This window comes from Prionailurus viverrinus, chromosome B3, assembly GCF_022837055.1.
Source record: "Prionailurus viverrinus isolate Anna chromosome B3, UM_Priviv_1.0, whole genome shotgun sequence".
Lineage (NCBI taxonomy): Eukaryota > Metazoa > Chordata > Mammalia > Carnivora > Felidae > Prionailurus > Prionailurus viverrinus.
The window spans coordinates 49,232,077-49,246,217 of NC_062566.1; positions in this window are offsets into that span (position 1 = coordinate 49,232,077).

A 14,141-nucleotide genomic window follows, 5' to 3' on the forward strand; every position below is an offset into this window, starting at 1 on the left:
GTTTAATAAATCTTAAGTTTATCTTGTTTGTTTCAAATCTTTTTAGAGACAGAATGTTCTAGATGTAGTTGAAGTCAGTTTGTTTCCCTTCCTCATCCCATTCTCCACCCCCACCAAAAGGCAGCCACTTCCTTGAGGTTGAGATGTTTCAGTCTACCCACATTTTCTTGCTTTTACTACACACTGGATTTTGTAAATACATGGTAGCGTTTTGTGTGGTTTTTAAACTTTAGTAAAGCTGTCATTCTATACATATGTCCTTCTGCATTTTGATTTTTTCAATTCATCGGAATTTTATTTCATTTTATTTTTTAAAGTTTAATTTTGAGAGAGACATAGTATGAGCAGGGGAGGGGCAGCGAGAAAGGGAGAGAAAGAATCCCAAGCAGGCTCCACCCTGTCAGTACAGAGCCCAACGCGGGGCTCGAACTCACAAAACCATGACATCATGACCTGAGCCAAAACCAAGAGCCAGACGCTTAACTGACTGAGCCACCCAGGTGCTACAATTCATCAGAATTTTAGACATTTATTCATATTGATACTTGAATACTTTTTCATTTTGACTATTATATAAAATTAAGTAAAAACATACCATGATTGATTTATTTTTTGTTCTATGTATAGATATGTCACTTCCAACTTTTTGCCATTACAAATAGTACTCTGTGAACTATGCGCTTACATGTGCTAAGTTTCCCCAGAAGGTGGAATTGTTAGTCTAGGGCGGTCAATTTTACCAATATTGTCAAATTCCTTTCTAAGGTGGCTGTGAATAGTGAAAAGTGATGAGAATTCTCATTTTCCCACATCTCACCAACACATGACACTATCACACTTTAATATTTTTACCAACCCTCATTGGTATAAAATTGTTCTCAATATTTGCAGTTTCCTATTATGAGTGAGGCTGAACATTTTCATCCTGTTCTTTCTTGTTCATTAGTGTTTATTCTTCTGTGAATTGCCAGGTCATGGCTGAATTTTTAATTGGGTAGTTTTTCAAATTGCTTTGTTGTAGCTTAATATTTTTCTGGAAACTGATCTTTTGTTGGTTGTATGAGTTGCAAATATCTTCTCCCAGTGTCTGATTTTTTTTTTAAGTTTATTTATCTTGAGAGAGAGAGAGCAAAGCATACATGTGCAAGAAGGTGAGAAGTAGAGAGAGAAAGACAGAGAGAATCCCAAGCAGACTCCACGTTGTTAGTGCAGAGCCTGAGGCAGGGTTGGAACCATGAGATCATGACCTGAGCCCAAATCAAGAGTGGATGCTTAAACGACTGTGCCCCCCAGATGTCCCCAGTGTCCAATTGTTTAAAAAAATTTGCTTATATTGTCTCAATTAGTACATATTTACTATATGCGATTCTCAATGCCACCAGGCTGAGGGAGATTCCCAAGTTTCATATGAGTCTAACACTCAAGTGTATAATTAAAAGTGGGATGAAATTTTAATTTATAATTTGATCCTTCTCATTTTAGTTCAACATCATTTTCTTTTTATAATGTATGCAGTAAGGGACAGATTTGATTTTTACTTGTATCATTTTTAAGAGATGTAATATATTACCTAAGATAATTTTTTTCAATTCTTGCTCTAACTTTTGATATAAATATTTATTTATATTTGTATATTTTATAAAAGTCTATTTCAAGTTATATTTGAAAGGACAATGAGTGTTTGGATTATTGCACATCATGTTTAATAAAGTTTTTGGGAGCATTTAACAGTCTCCAAAAATTAGAATTTCACTAGCCTCCTGCTCCTCGAGGTCTGGTGTCTTAAGATTTGCAGATAACATGGGGTGCCTGGGTGGCTTAAGCATCCAACTTCGGCCAGGTCATGATTTCATGGTTCATGAGTTTGGACTCTGTGCATCGGGCTCTGTGCTGACAGCTCAGAGCCTGGAACCTGCTTCAGATTCTGTGTCTCCCTCTCTCCATCCCCCACTCATGCTCTGTCTCTCTCTCTCTCTCTCTCTCTCTCTCTCTCTCAAATTAATGTTATTTAATGAATAAACATTAAAAAAATTAAAAAAGAATCTCAGATAACAATATTGAGAGAGACATCTTGCTGTGATGGAAAGAACATGAGTATTGGACAGATAGTGCTGTGTTCGAATTTTGACTCCTTCAGTTATTATTTTGTGTAATTTTAGCAAAACATTTTAATTACCTTGAGACTCAATCTCTCAAGGATGAGCTAGAAGATGGCTTTCATAAGGTTGTTATGAAGACTGAATCAAATAGTATGCATAAAAGCCACAAGGCATAATGGTTAGTACTTAGTAAGCATTTGTTAATTATATTTTGAGGAAATACGTAGAAGGGGCAGAGCTCTATTGAAAGTATGTAAAGGGCACTCATTCTAGCCCTACACTCTCCCTTTGGACAAACAGGTATGATTTTCTGCTGTCCTAGGGCAGTATTCTATCCACTCTATCCTTACGCTACTTTCCCAAGTGAGCTCTTAAGCCTGATTGATCACTCTTGGCACAGCTGGCTCCTCCCTGAAGGAAGATGGATTTGCTTTTCTTTCCCACAATGTAACCTCTTATAGACTGACCCTGGCTCACATCTGTACCCAGTGCATATTTTGGGGGCAAAATACCTTTGCTATGGGCACAAAAATCTTTCAATACGTGGTGGGAAATGAAATAAATTCCTCAGTTCTAAGCAACTCTTGAATGACATAGCTCCCCTGTCTCAAGTCCTAATAAATCCTTCTGTTTCCACTAAATCTTGTTTCATTGGTAACAATTGCCCAAACTTCATTTCCAGTTCACATATTCCCCATTAATCAGGCAAGCATAATATATCTTTGGGAGTTTCTCAGTGAAGTTGGAGTTCCAGACTCTTATTTCTGTTATTGCCTGGCTTTAAGGAACACCCCACTAATTTCTTAATTCAGTTATAAGCAGGAAGGATAGACCAGACGTGGAAGACTTTACATCTCATTTTTTTTTCCTAAGAATTCAAAACAGCTAATTTCATAAAAATAAAGAATTGTTGCTAGAACTTTTATTTAATCTGTTCACATCTCCAAAAACAGAGGGAACAGAGCTCATTATCCCCATGTGTGGAGAGATGGGGAAACTGATACAATCTTTTTGGAGGGTATTTTGTAAATGGATCAAAACTCTTTCACCCAGAAGTTCTACTATGAGGAATATATTTTAGTGAAATATCTAAGATGGCAGAATTAGCCTATCTCACTCTTACTAACAACAAAACACGACAAAAAACTTGTCCAAATGCAGGATTGGTTGAAGATGGCAGTATATGCAATAATTGCAGTATATAGAATACTCTGCAACCATTAACAAGTTAAACAGATTCTTTTTCTGGAGTACAGTATAATTAAATTTTTAAAAAGTTTATGTACATGTGTATGTACATGTCTACAGGTGAGGTGTGTGTGATGTGTCTATAGAGAGGAAATCATGGCGGTGGGGGGGGTGGTTACACAGTAAGTATGAGTGTGGTAGGTGAGGTTAGGTGGGGAGGGAAAGTAGGCATATGAAGAGAGATGAATGAGGAATAAAATATGAGTGCTCCAAATAGAAAAATATTTGGAAGGCTACATGAAATTAAGAAATCATAAGGAAGAGGGGCACCTGGGTGGCTCAGTTGATGGAGCATCTGATTCTTGATTTTTGGCTAGGTCATGATCCCGGGGTCATGGGACCAAGCCCTGTGTCGGGCTCCACACAGAGCATGGAGCCTGCTTAGGATTATCTCTTTCTCTCTCTGCCCCTCTCCCCTGCTCATGTGCAGGCTTTCTCTAAAAACGGGCAGGGAAGGAAGGGAAGAAAAGGTGAGAGGGGGAGGGTAAGGACGGGAGTCGGCTAGGTATCTGACCTTTACTTTCGCTCAGGTCATGATCTCACAGTTCATGAATTTGAGCCCCGTGTCGGGCTCTGTGCTGACAGCTCAGAGCCTGGAGCCTGCTTTGGATTCTGTGTGTGTCTCTCTCTCTGCTCTCCCTTGCTCATGCTCTTTCTCTCTCTCAAAAATAAATAAGATATTAAAAAAAAAATAAGGAAGAGAAAATACATTTATGGTCCTGTACCATATTTATTGGAAAAAAAAAAATCCACGTAAAGTGGACCCATGTAGTTCAAACTCATGCTGTTCAAGGGTCAAGGGTAGAAGATGAGTAAGTTCTGGGGATCTAGTGTACAGGTGATCCCAATTAACATACTGGATTGTATACTTGTAAGCTGCTATGAGAGGACAGCGTTCATGTTCTCATATAACAACAAACCGTAACAGTGTGAGGTGATGGATGGGTTTATTAGCCTTGCTGTCATAATCATTTCACAATATGTACATGTATCAAATCATCACATTGCACACCTTAAACTTACACAATGTTATATGTCAGTTATATTTATGAAGCTGGGGAAAAAAGAGGTGATAGGAATTGAAATAATAATAAACGTGCTTCTATTTCGTACCAAAACCGGTGACAGTACTAACAATTACACAGGACTTGCCTGTGCCAGGTAAGCCCTTTCCAGATATCAGTCATGTCTAACATGACTTCCTCTTATTCAGGCCTCCAAACATGCAACCCAGGAAATTGCTGTATGCAAGAATTGCTCTAATTTCTTTTTCCGTAACATCACACTCAAACTAAATTTTTGCATTTTCTCTATCATCATTTTGAAAGATATGTACAAAAATCAAACTACAAGAATGTTCACTGCTGCATAACTTATAGCAGTAAAATACTTGGAATCACCTAAATGCTCAAAATAGGGATTGGCTAAATGGATTTTGGCTATTAAAAAAGATGTTGCTGAAGAATATCATTGATAGCAAAAGATATTCTACATAAATATGTATTTAAGTAAATAGGTTTACAAAACATGACACATTTGGTATATCCAGTCTGGTATGCTAACTTATGGGTATAAAACAGTAATCACTTTTTTTTTTTTCAAAATCATGTACATGCATGGATAGTTTGACACCCAGGTTAAAAAATAGATTCCCAAACTTCCAGAAGAAATATCCCTGCCCACCTCAACTATATACTTCTCTCTGAGTTTTCTGACTTTGTGATGATTGTTTCCTTGCTTTTTCTGTATATTTTTAGCACATGTATGTCACCTCTAAGTAATAGTTTTATTTATTTCTGGATTTTATTTAAGTGGAACCATTTAGTAATTTGCTGACTTGACTCAACATCATGTTGGAGATTTATCGGTGTTGTTGCTTATGCCTCTGACTCAATTTCATTGCTGTGTGGTATTGCTCTCTGTATGATACCTGCAATGTGTCCATTCTAAGATTTTAGGTTATTTCCAGCATTTGGCTATTACAAACAATGCTACGATGAACAATTCTTGTGCCTATTACTGCACATATAAATTTTAATGCCCGCATTCAAATGGTTTACATCCCCATCTTTAATCACACACCCCAACCTCCATCCCCGCCCCACCCCAAATCCAGTCTTTCACCTGACTTTCTTCTCCCCACTCCCTGCAAGTACACATGTTTTTGGAAAAGAGTATGCTCTAGTTTCATATTCCATAAATCTGTGCCGGTTATCACTTACCTCCTGCTGGCTGCAAAGTGCTGACGTCAACTAACCTGCTATCTGCTGCTTTAGATGACATTCTGGGGCCAGGTTTTTCTTCTTATAGGCGGTTCTCCTCTCTTGCTCTCTATAGCCCTTCTCCGTTTCCCACCACACAGCTAAACCCAAGCTGTACCTTGTACAACAATATTTTTCTGGAGGCTTGGGGTTTTGGAAGAGAAGCATTATGTAGGAAGACAGGGAGACAGAGCAGGGTGGGGGTCGGGTGGGGTGGTGGAGTAGAGGAGCAGGGAGACAGAGAGAGAAATGGAGAGACAAAGGATACAGAGACAGACACACACACAAACACAGAAAACTTCTCATTGCTATCAGATGTGGCCCCTGTTGTATCCAAACTTACCAGGGAGTCCCATGGCTGTGCCCATATTTCTGGCCCCAGCCATCCAGTGCCAGGGGCTGATCCACCTCCCCACATTGGGAGCATGTCCCTTGAGCAAGCCAATAACCTCTGCAGACCCATGTTCATCCCCCTCTAGTCTAAAACCTACCTCCCTAGATCCTAATTTCCTTTCTTCAGGAGAATTACCACTGCATCCAAGGGTAGCCTCACCTTCTACCCCCAGGAGTGGGTTTGCTTCCTCCAGGGAAATTTCATAATAGTTCAGTATCTTCAGATTTCCCAAAGTCTGGTTGCTCAATCTCCAAAAACCCTGAGGGAGGCATAGCCAGGGTCATATTGAAGTGAGCTGGCCCCAGGCCAGTCCGGGTTCTTTCCCGTCTTTCCCTCCAGTGTGAGGTAGAATGGATTGTGCTTCTGTCCTCTCTTGCCTGCAATCCCCAGAGACCTCCACTCCACACTCCCTGCAGACCACGGGTGACTCTTTGAATGTGAACACATTCAAGAGCAAATTGGCTATGTCTATGCTTCTTGGAGGTCTAAATCCAGACACAGGGGGGATTTATTTTTCTGAGACGATCGACAGACTTTTTCCATTGGAGGCTGACTTTTTGCAACCTCTCCCACTTTTACTCAGAAAACATTCAAATTCATTTCTGAAGGTCTTTATTGTTCTTGTGTGAAACTAAATGGCACATTTGAGTAATCATGTAACAAAGGATTGAGCTGTGGGAAGCCAATTCAACCTCCACCTTCTAGAAATAACAGTTCTTGTCCTTGTCCCTGCCCTTCTTCCCATTCTCTAGTCTCCACCTCCAACCAGGATTTTAAAATTTTCCATTCAACTGATATTTATAGGCACCTACTTTGTGCAAGTTGACAGGTGCTGGGATGGTGAACAAAACTGTATGGGCCTCCCTCTTGTGGAATGGATAGCACTGAAGATGTGGACACAGCCATTAAAGAAATCTTTAATTGAAAATTATACCAAGTGGTGTTAAGGGGAGAAAAAAGGGAAAAAAAAAAGGATGACAATAGTAGGAATGGTGATGTAAAATTTAGATGGAGGAAGTCAAGAAAAAAACCGAGGAGAGATTTTTAAGCTGAATTTCGAGTTGCGCCTTTTAGACAACAGAGTCCTTGAATTTGGAAATAAATTGACCTATTTGAGACGGTGAAAGCAGATCCTGGAGGCTGTGGCAAAGTGAGCAGGGTGTGTGTGTGTGGAGGGGGTAGGGATGGAGGGGGAAGGGGTGGAGGGGAGAAGGGGTCAGTCTATGCAAGCCCTTGAAAGCCTTTTTAAGAAAGTTAGATTTTATTATAATATTAAAAATTATTTGATTCAATTTTGTTTTTATTTTTAAAAATGTTTATTTTTGAGAGGGGGGAGGGGCAGGGAGAGAGGAGGGACAGAGGATCTCTGCACTGACAGCAGAGAGCCTGATGCAGGGCTCAAACTCAGGAATTGTGAGATCATGACCTGAGCTGAAGTCAGACGCTTAACAGACTGAGCCACCGAGCTGCCCCATGATTCAGTTTTAATAGGGTAGTAAGTGATCATTAAATAAGTAAATAAGAAAACTTAATATAAATAAACAAATAAATAAATAAATATCCTATTCTAGGTAACTACCGTTATTAGTGGCTTACTAATATTCCAGTAGATTTTCTGGGGACATAAAAACAAATACATGCTGCATTCTCATTTTCTCCCTGTTTCTTTACACAAAAGGCACACGCTGTTCAGCATCTTGGTATTTTCCTTAATGTTCCTTGGAGCTGTACAAAAGTAAAGTTCAACTGAGTAAAGTTTAAAGATCTGTCTGGCTTTATTGAACAATTCATGAATCGGGCAGCATCCCTTCTGGCAAAGAGATAGGAGCTCTGAGGAACTCTACAAAATGAAACTTTTATAGGCAAAAGGCAGTGGAATAAGGACAGTATACTGGCAAAAAGTGAATTGGTTGTGGCAAGGTCACCTTCCTTTAAGGGTATGGCAGGGGTCTGCCACATAGATTACCTGACTAGTGCTAAGTGAGCACTGTCATTCCACATCGACTGGTTTAAGATCCCATTCCTCAGAGGCTGAAACCGTAATTAAATTTGGTATTAGGTCTCATTTTGTGATGTGCAGCTTAGCATTAGGGACTCTAATTTGGGCCTGTTGTCTCTTTTTTAACAGATTGTGCTCATTCTTTTGTGTGGTGTGTTGTGTGCTTGTGCTATGATTTATTTAGTCTCCTAGCCACAGATATTTGGGTTGTTACCAGTCTTTTTTTATTATATACCATGCCGCAGAGAAAAACCCGGTGTTCTTGTCCTGTCACACCAGTCCAAACATATCCAAAAGTGGAATAGCTGGGTCAAAAGGCAGGTACAGTTGCAGTTTGGGTAGGTGCTTCTAGAATGCCATGCCAAGGCCTTTGCTTGAGAACACTTGTTTCCCTACAGCCTCACATGCAGAATGTATTATCAAACTGGTCTTTTGCTAATCCATTAAGTAAAAATTGATATTTCAGTGTAGATTTAAGTTGATTTTCTCAGTTATGGGTTTTATATTTCCCTTTCTGCTCATTTCTCTGACTATTCTTTGTCCAATTTTTTATTAGAGTGATGGTCTTTTTCTTCATGCCCTTGTACTGTGTGTTGTAAATATTTTTTTTCTCGGTTTATCATTATCTTTTGACTTTCCTTCTGTGTAGGTGTGTGTGTATGTGTATGTGTGCATGTGTGCACATATGTTAATGTGGTTAAATTCATGATTTTGGATTTTGAGCCATAGTTATAATATATTCTTCACTTTAAGGTTGCTGAGCAAAGCTCCTAAGTTTCCTCCGTGGAATTTTCATCTTTATTTTTTTAACAGCTTTATTGAGGTATGATTGATAGATGAAAAACTGCTCCATATTTAATGCATATAATCTGATGAGTTGGACATATGCATACATCTGTGAAACTATTATCTTAATTATGGTGCTGGTTTCATGTAATTGTATGCTTTTATTTTTAAAAGTTAAAAATTTGATTTAAAAATATTACCTAAGTTCTGGGTGTGAGGAATACAACTTACTTTTTTCCAGATGGTTATCCTTATTCCAGCACTATTTATTAAGTAGTTCATCTTTTTCCCTTTGATCTGAGAGGCCATTTTTATTATATGCTAAGTTCCTGTATATATTTGAATTTGTTTGTATTTTTATTTTTTAATTTAAATTTTAGTTTGTTAACATACAGTGCAATATTGGTTTCAGGAGTAGAATTCAGTGATTCATCACTTACATTCAACACCCAGTGCTCATCACAACAAGTGCCCTCCTTAGTACCTATCACTCATCTGGCCCATCTCCCACCCACTGCCCTCTATCAACCCTCATTTTGTTCTCTATTGTTAAGAGTCTCTTGTGGTTTGTTTCCCTCTCTCCTCTTCTCCTACCTTCCCATATGTTCATTTGTTTCATTTCTTAAATTCCTCATATGAGTGAAATCATATATTTGTCTTTCTCTGATTGACTTATTTCACTTAGCATAATACATTCTAGCTCCATCCATGTTGTTAAAAATGGCAAGATTTCATTCTTTTTGATGGCTGAGTAATATTCCAGTGTGTGTGTGTGTGTGTGTGTGTGTGTGTGTGTGTGTATCTTCTTTATTCATTCATCAGTCTATGGTCATTTGAGCTCTCTCCATAGTTTGGCTATTGTTGATAATGCTGCTATAAACATTGGGGTGCATGTACACCTTCAAATTTGTATTTTTGTATCCTTTGGGTAAATACCTACTAGTGCAATTGCTGGGTTGTACAGCAGTTCTATTTTTAACTTTTTAAGGAACCCCTATACTATTCTCCAGAGTGGACACACCAGTTTGCATTCCCACTAACAGTGCATGAGGGTTACATTTTCTCTGTATCCTTGCCAACACCTGTTGCTTCCTGAGTTGTTAATTTTAGCCATTTTGACAGGTGTGAAGTGATATCTCATGTGGTTTTGATTTGTATTTCCCTAATAATGAGTGATGTTGAGCATCTTTTCATGTGTCTATTAGCCATCTGGATGTCTTCTTTGGAAAAGTGTCTATTCATGTTTTCTGCCCATTTCTTAACTGGGTTTTTTTTTAGGGGATGTTGAGTTTAAGTTCTTTATAGATTTTGGATACTAGCCCTTTTATCAGATATGTCATTTGCAAATATTTTCTCTCATTCTGTCAGTTGCCTTTTAGTTTGTTAATTATTTCCTTGGGTGTTCAGGAGGTGTTTGTCTTAATAAAGTTCCAATAGTTAGTGTTTGCTTTTGTTTCCCTTGCCTTTGGTGATGTGTCTGGTAAGAACTTGCTGTGGCCAAGGTCAAAGAGGTTGCTGCCTGTGTTCTTCTCTAGGATTTTGATGGTTTCTTGTCTCACATTTAGGTCTTTCATCCATTTTGAATTTATTTTTTTAAATTTTTATTTTTGAGAAAGAGAGAGAGAGAGAGAGAACATGAGTGGGAGAGGGGAAGAGAGAGAGGGAGAGAGAATCTAAAGTAGGCTCCATGTTGTCAGTGCAGAGCCTGATGTGAGGCTTGAACTCACGAACCGTGAGATCATGACCTGAGCCGAAATCAAGAGTTGGACGCTTTACTGACTGAGCCACCCAGGAGCTCCTGAATTTACTTTTGTATATGGTATAAGAAAGTAATCCAGTTTCATTCTTCCACATGTTGCTGTTCAGTTTTCCCAACACCATTTGTTGAAGAGACTGTCTTTTCTCCACTGGATATTCTTTGCTGCTTTGCCAAATATTAGATGACCATATAGTTGTGGGTCCATTTCTGGGTTTTCTATTCTGTTCCACTGATCTATGTGTCTGTTTTTGGGCCAGTTACATACTAGCTTGATGACTTTTAATATAGCTTGAAATCTGGAATTGTAATACCTCCAGTTTTGTTTTTTCTTTTCAGGATTACTTTGGCTATTGGGTGTCTTTTGTGGTTCCATACAGGTTTTTAGGATTGTTTGTTTTAGCTCTGTGAAAAATGCTGGTGGTATTTGGGTAGGGATTGCATTACATGTGTAGATTGCTTTGGGTAATATAGACATTTTGACAATGTCTGTTCTTCCAATCCATGAGCATGGAATATTTTTCCATTTCTTTGTGTCTTCTTCAATTTCTTTCATAAGTGTTCTATAGTTTTTAGAGTACAGATCTTTTACCTTAACAGATGAATTCAGAACATTTCATCTTAATGCAGCAGAATACACATTCTTCTTGAGTGCACATGGGACATTCTCCAGAATAGAGCACATACTGGGTCACAAATCAGCCCTCAATAAGTACAAAAAGGTTGAGATCAGACAATACATATCTTTGGATCAGAACACCATGAGACTTGAAGTCAACTACAAGAAAAAATTTGGAAAGCCCTCAAATATATGGAAGTTAAAGAATATCCTACTAAAGAATGAATGAGTGTGGGGCACCTGGGTGGCTCAGTCAGTTAGTCTCAGTCATGATCTCACCATTCATGGGTTTGAGTCCCATGTTGGGCTCTCTGCTGTCAGCACAGAGTCTGTTTAGAATCTTCTGTATTCTCCCCCTCTCTCTGCCCTATGTTTGTGTTTTCTCACTCCCTCTCTCTCAAAAATAAATAAATATTAAAAAAGAAATAATGAATGGGTTTACCAGGAAATTAAAGAAGAAATAAAAAAAACATGGAAACAAATGAAAATGAAAACAGGGCAGTCTAGAACCTTTGGGATGCAGCAAAGTCAGTTCTAAGAAGGAGGTATAGTGTATTGAAATTCAGGCCCATCTTAAGAAGCAAGAAAGGTCCCAAATGCACAACCTAACCTACACCTAAAGGAGCTAGATAAGGAAGATCAAATAAAGCCTAAAGCCAGCAGAAAAAGGGAATTGATAAAGACTAGAGCAGAAATAAATGATATGGAAACAAAAAACAATAGAATGGATCAATGAAACTAAGAGCTGGTTCTTTGAAAGAATTAACAAAATTGATAAACCCTTAGCCAGACTTAACAAAAAGAAAAGAGAAAGGACCCAAATAGGGAGAATCACTAGTGAAAGAGGAGAGATAACAACTAACATTACATAAATATAAACAATTATCAGAGAATACTATGAAAAATTATATGCCAACAAACTGGGCATTCTGGAATAAATGGACAAATTCCTAGAAACTCACAACCTATCAAAATTGGAACAGGAAGAAATAGAAATTTGAATAGACCCAGAGCCAGCAAAGAAGTTGAATCAGTAACCAAAAATCTCCCAACAAATGAGTCCTGGGCCAGATGGCTTCCCAGGGGAATTCTACCAGACATTCAAAGAAGAATTAATATCTATTCTTCTCAAATTTTTCCAAAAAATAGAAATGTAAGGGAAGCTTCCAAACTCATTCTACAAAGCCAGAATTACCTTGATCCCAAAACCAGATGAAGACCTCACTAAAAAGGAGAATTACAGGCCAATATCCCTGGTGAATGTGGATGCAAATATTCTCAACAAGATACTAGCAAATTAAATTCAACAGTACATTAAAATAATTATTCACCATGATCAAGTAGGATTTATTCCTGGGCTGCAGGTCTGGTTTAATATTCACAAATCAATCAACGTGATATACCACATAATAAAAGAAAGGATAAGAACTATATGATCCTCTCAATAGAAGCAGAAAAAACATTTGACAAAATATAGCATCCGTTCTTGATAAAAACCCTCAACAAAGTAGGTATAGATGGAACATACCTCAACATCATAAAGGTCATATAGAAAAGACTCACAGCTAATATCATCCTCAATGGGGAAAAACTGAGAACCTTTCCCTTATGGTCAGGAACAAGATAAAGATGTTCATTCTCACCATTACTATTTAACATAGCACTGGAAGTCAGCCTCGGCAATCAGAAAACAAAAAGAAGTAAAGGGCATACAAATCAGCAAGGAAGAAGTCAAACTTTTACTATGACATGATACTCTATGTAGAAAACCCAAAAGTCTCCACCAAAGAAAAAAATTGCTAGAACTAATATATAAACTTAGCAAAGTCACAGGGTATAAAATGAACATGCAGAAATCTGTTGCATTTCTATACACAGAAATGCAGCAGAAAAAGAAATCAAGGAATCTATCCCATTTGTAATTGCACCCAAAACAATAAGATACCTAGGAATAAACCTAACTAAAAAGGTGACTTTGTTTTTCCTTTGGTCTGTTCATATATCAGTTTCTCATTCCTTTAATTCTTGAGGATTCATAATATATTTTAATACCTTCTTGGTAGGAACAGAATCTTCTAGTTCCTTTTTTTTTTTTTTTTTTTTTTTTTTACTTTACAGTTTTCCTTACAATCCTAGTTTATTTGTTTTTTCCTTTGAACTGTAAAACTAGTTACTGAATTCCAAAACAGAACACCCAAAATTCTTGCTGGGGTTTTCACTGGGATTGTGTTAAATTTATAAATTAACTTAGGAAAAATGATATCTTTGTGATGGTGAGTCTTACTCTCTGAGAATGTGGTATGTCTTTCCATTTATACAGGTGTTTTACATTGTTTAGTGGCAATTTTTAAAAAAAAGTTTATTATGTTCCAGGACTTAATAGTCAAGATTAAGAGATTTGGTAAGAAATTGAAAAGTGTAAAAAAGGAACCAAACGAAAATTTTACAACTGAAAAATGTTCTTAACATATTAAGAAATCAATAACCAGATTTATTATCATATTAGATACATCTGAAGACAGAACTCGAAGATAGGTCAGAAAACATTTCAAACTGAAACTCCGAGAGACAAGAAGATGGAAAATAAAAAGAATATATATATATATAAAACATATATATTATACATGTAATTTATATAACTTATATAAAATACATAACACACACATAAATACTATATATGTTATATTTATGAGATAAGGTAAAAAATTTTAACATAGCATAACTGGAGTTGCAGAAGAATAGAAGAGAGATAATGGAGCAGAAGTAACACTTGAAGAGAAAATAAACTGAAACTTAAAAAAATTGTTTTTAATGTTTATTTATTTATTTATTTATTTAGAAAGCATGCAAGCAGGGGAGGGGCAGAGAGAGAGGGAGAAGGAGAATCCCAAGCAGGCTCAGCGCCATCAGCCCAGAGCCCGATGTGGGGCTTGATCCCCCAAACTGTGAGATCGTGACCTGAGCCAAAGTCAAGAGTTG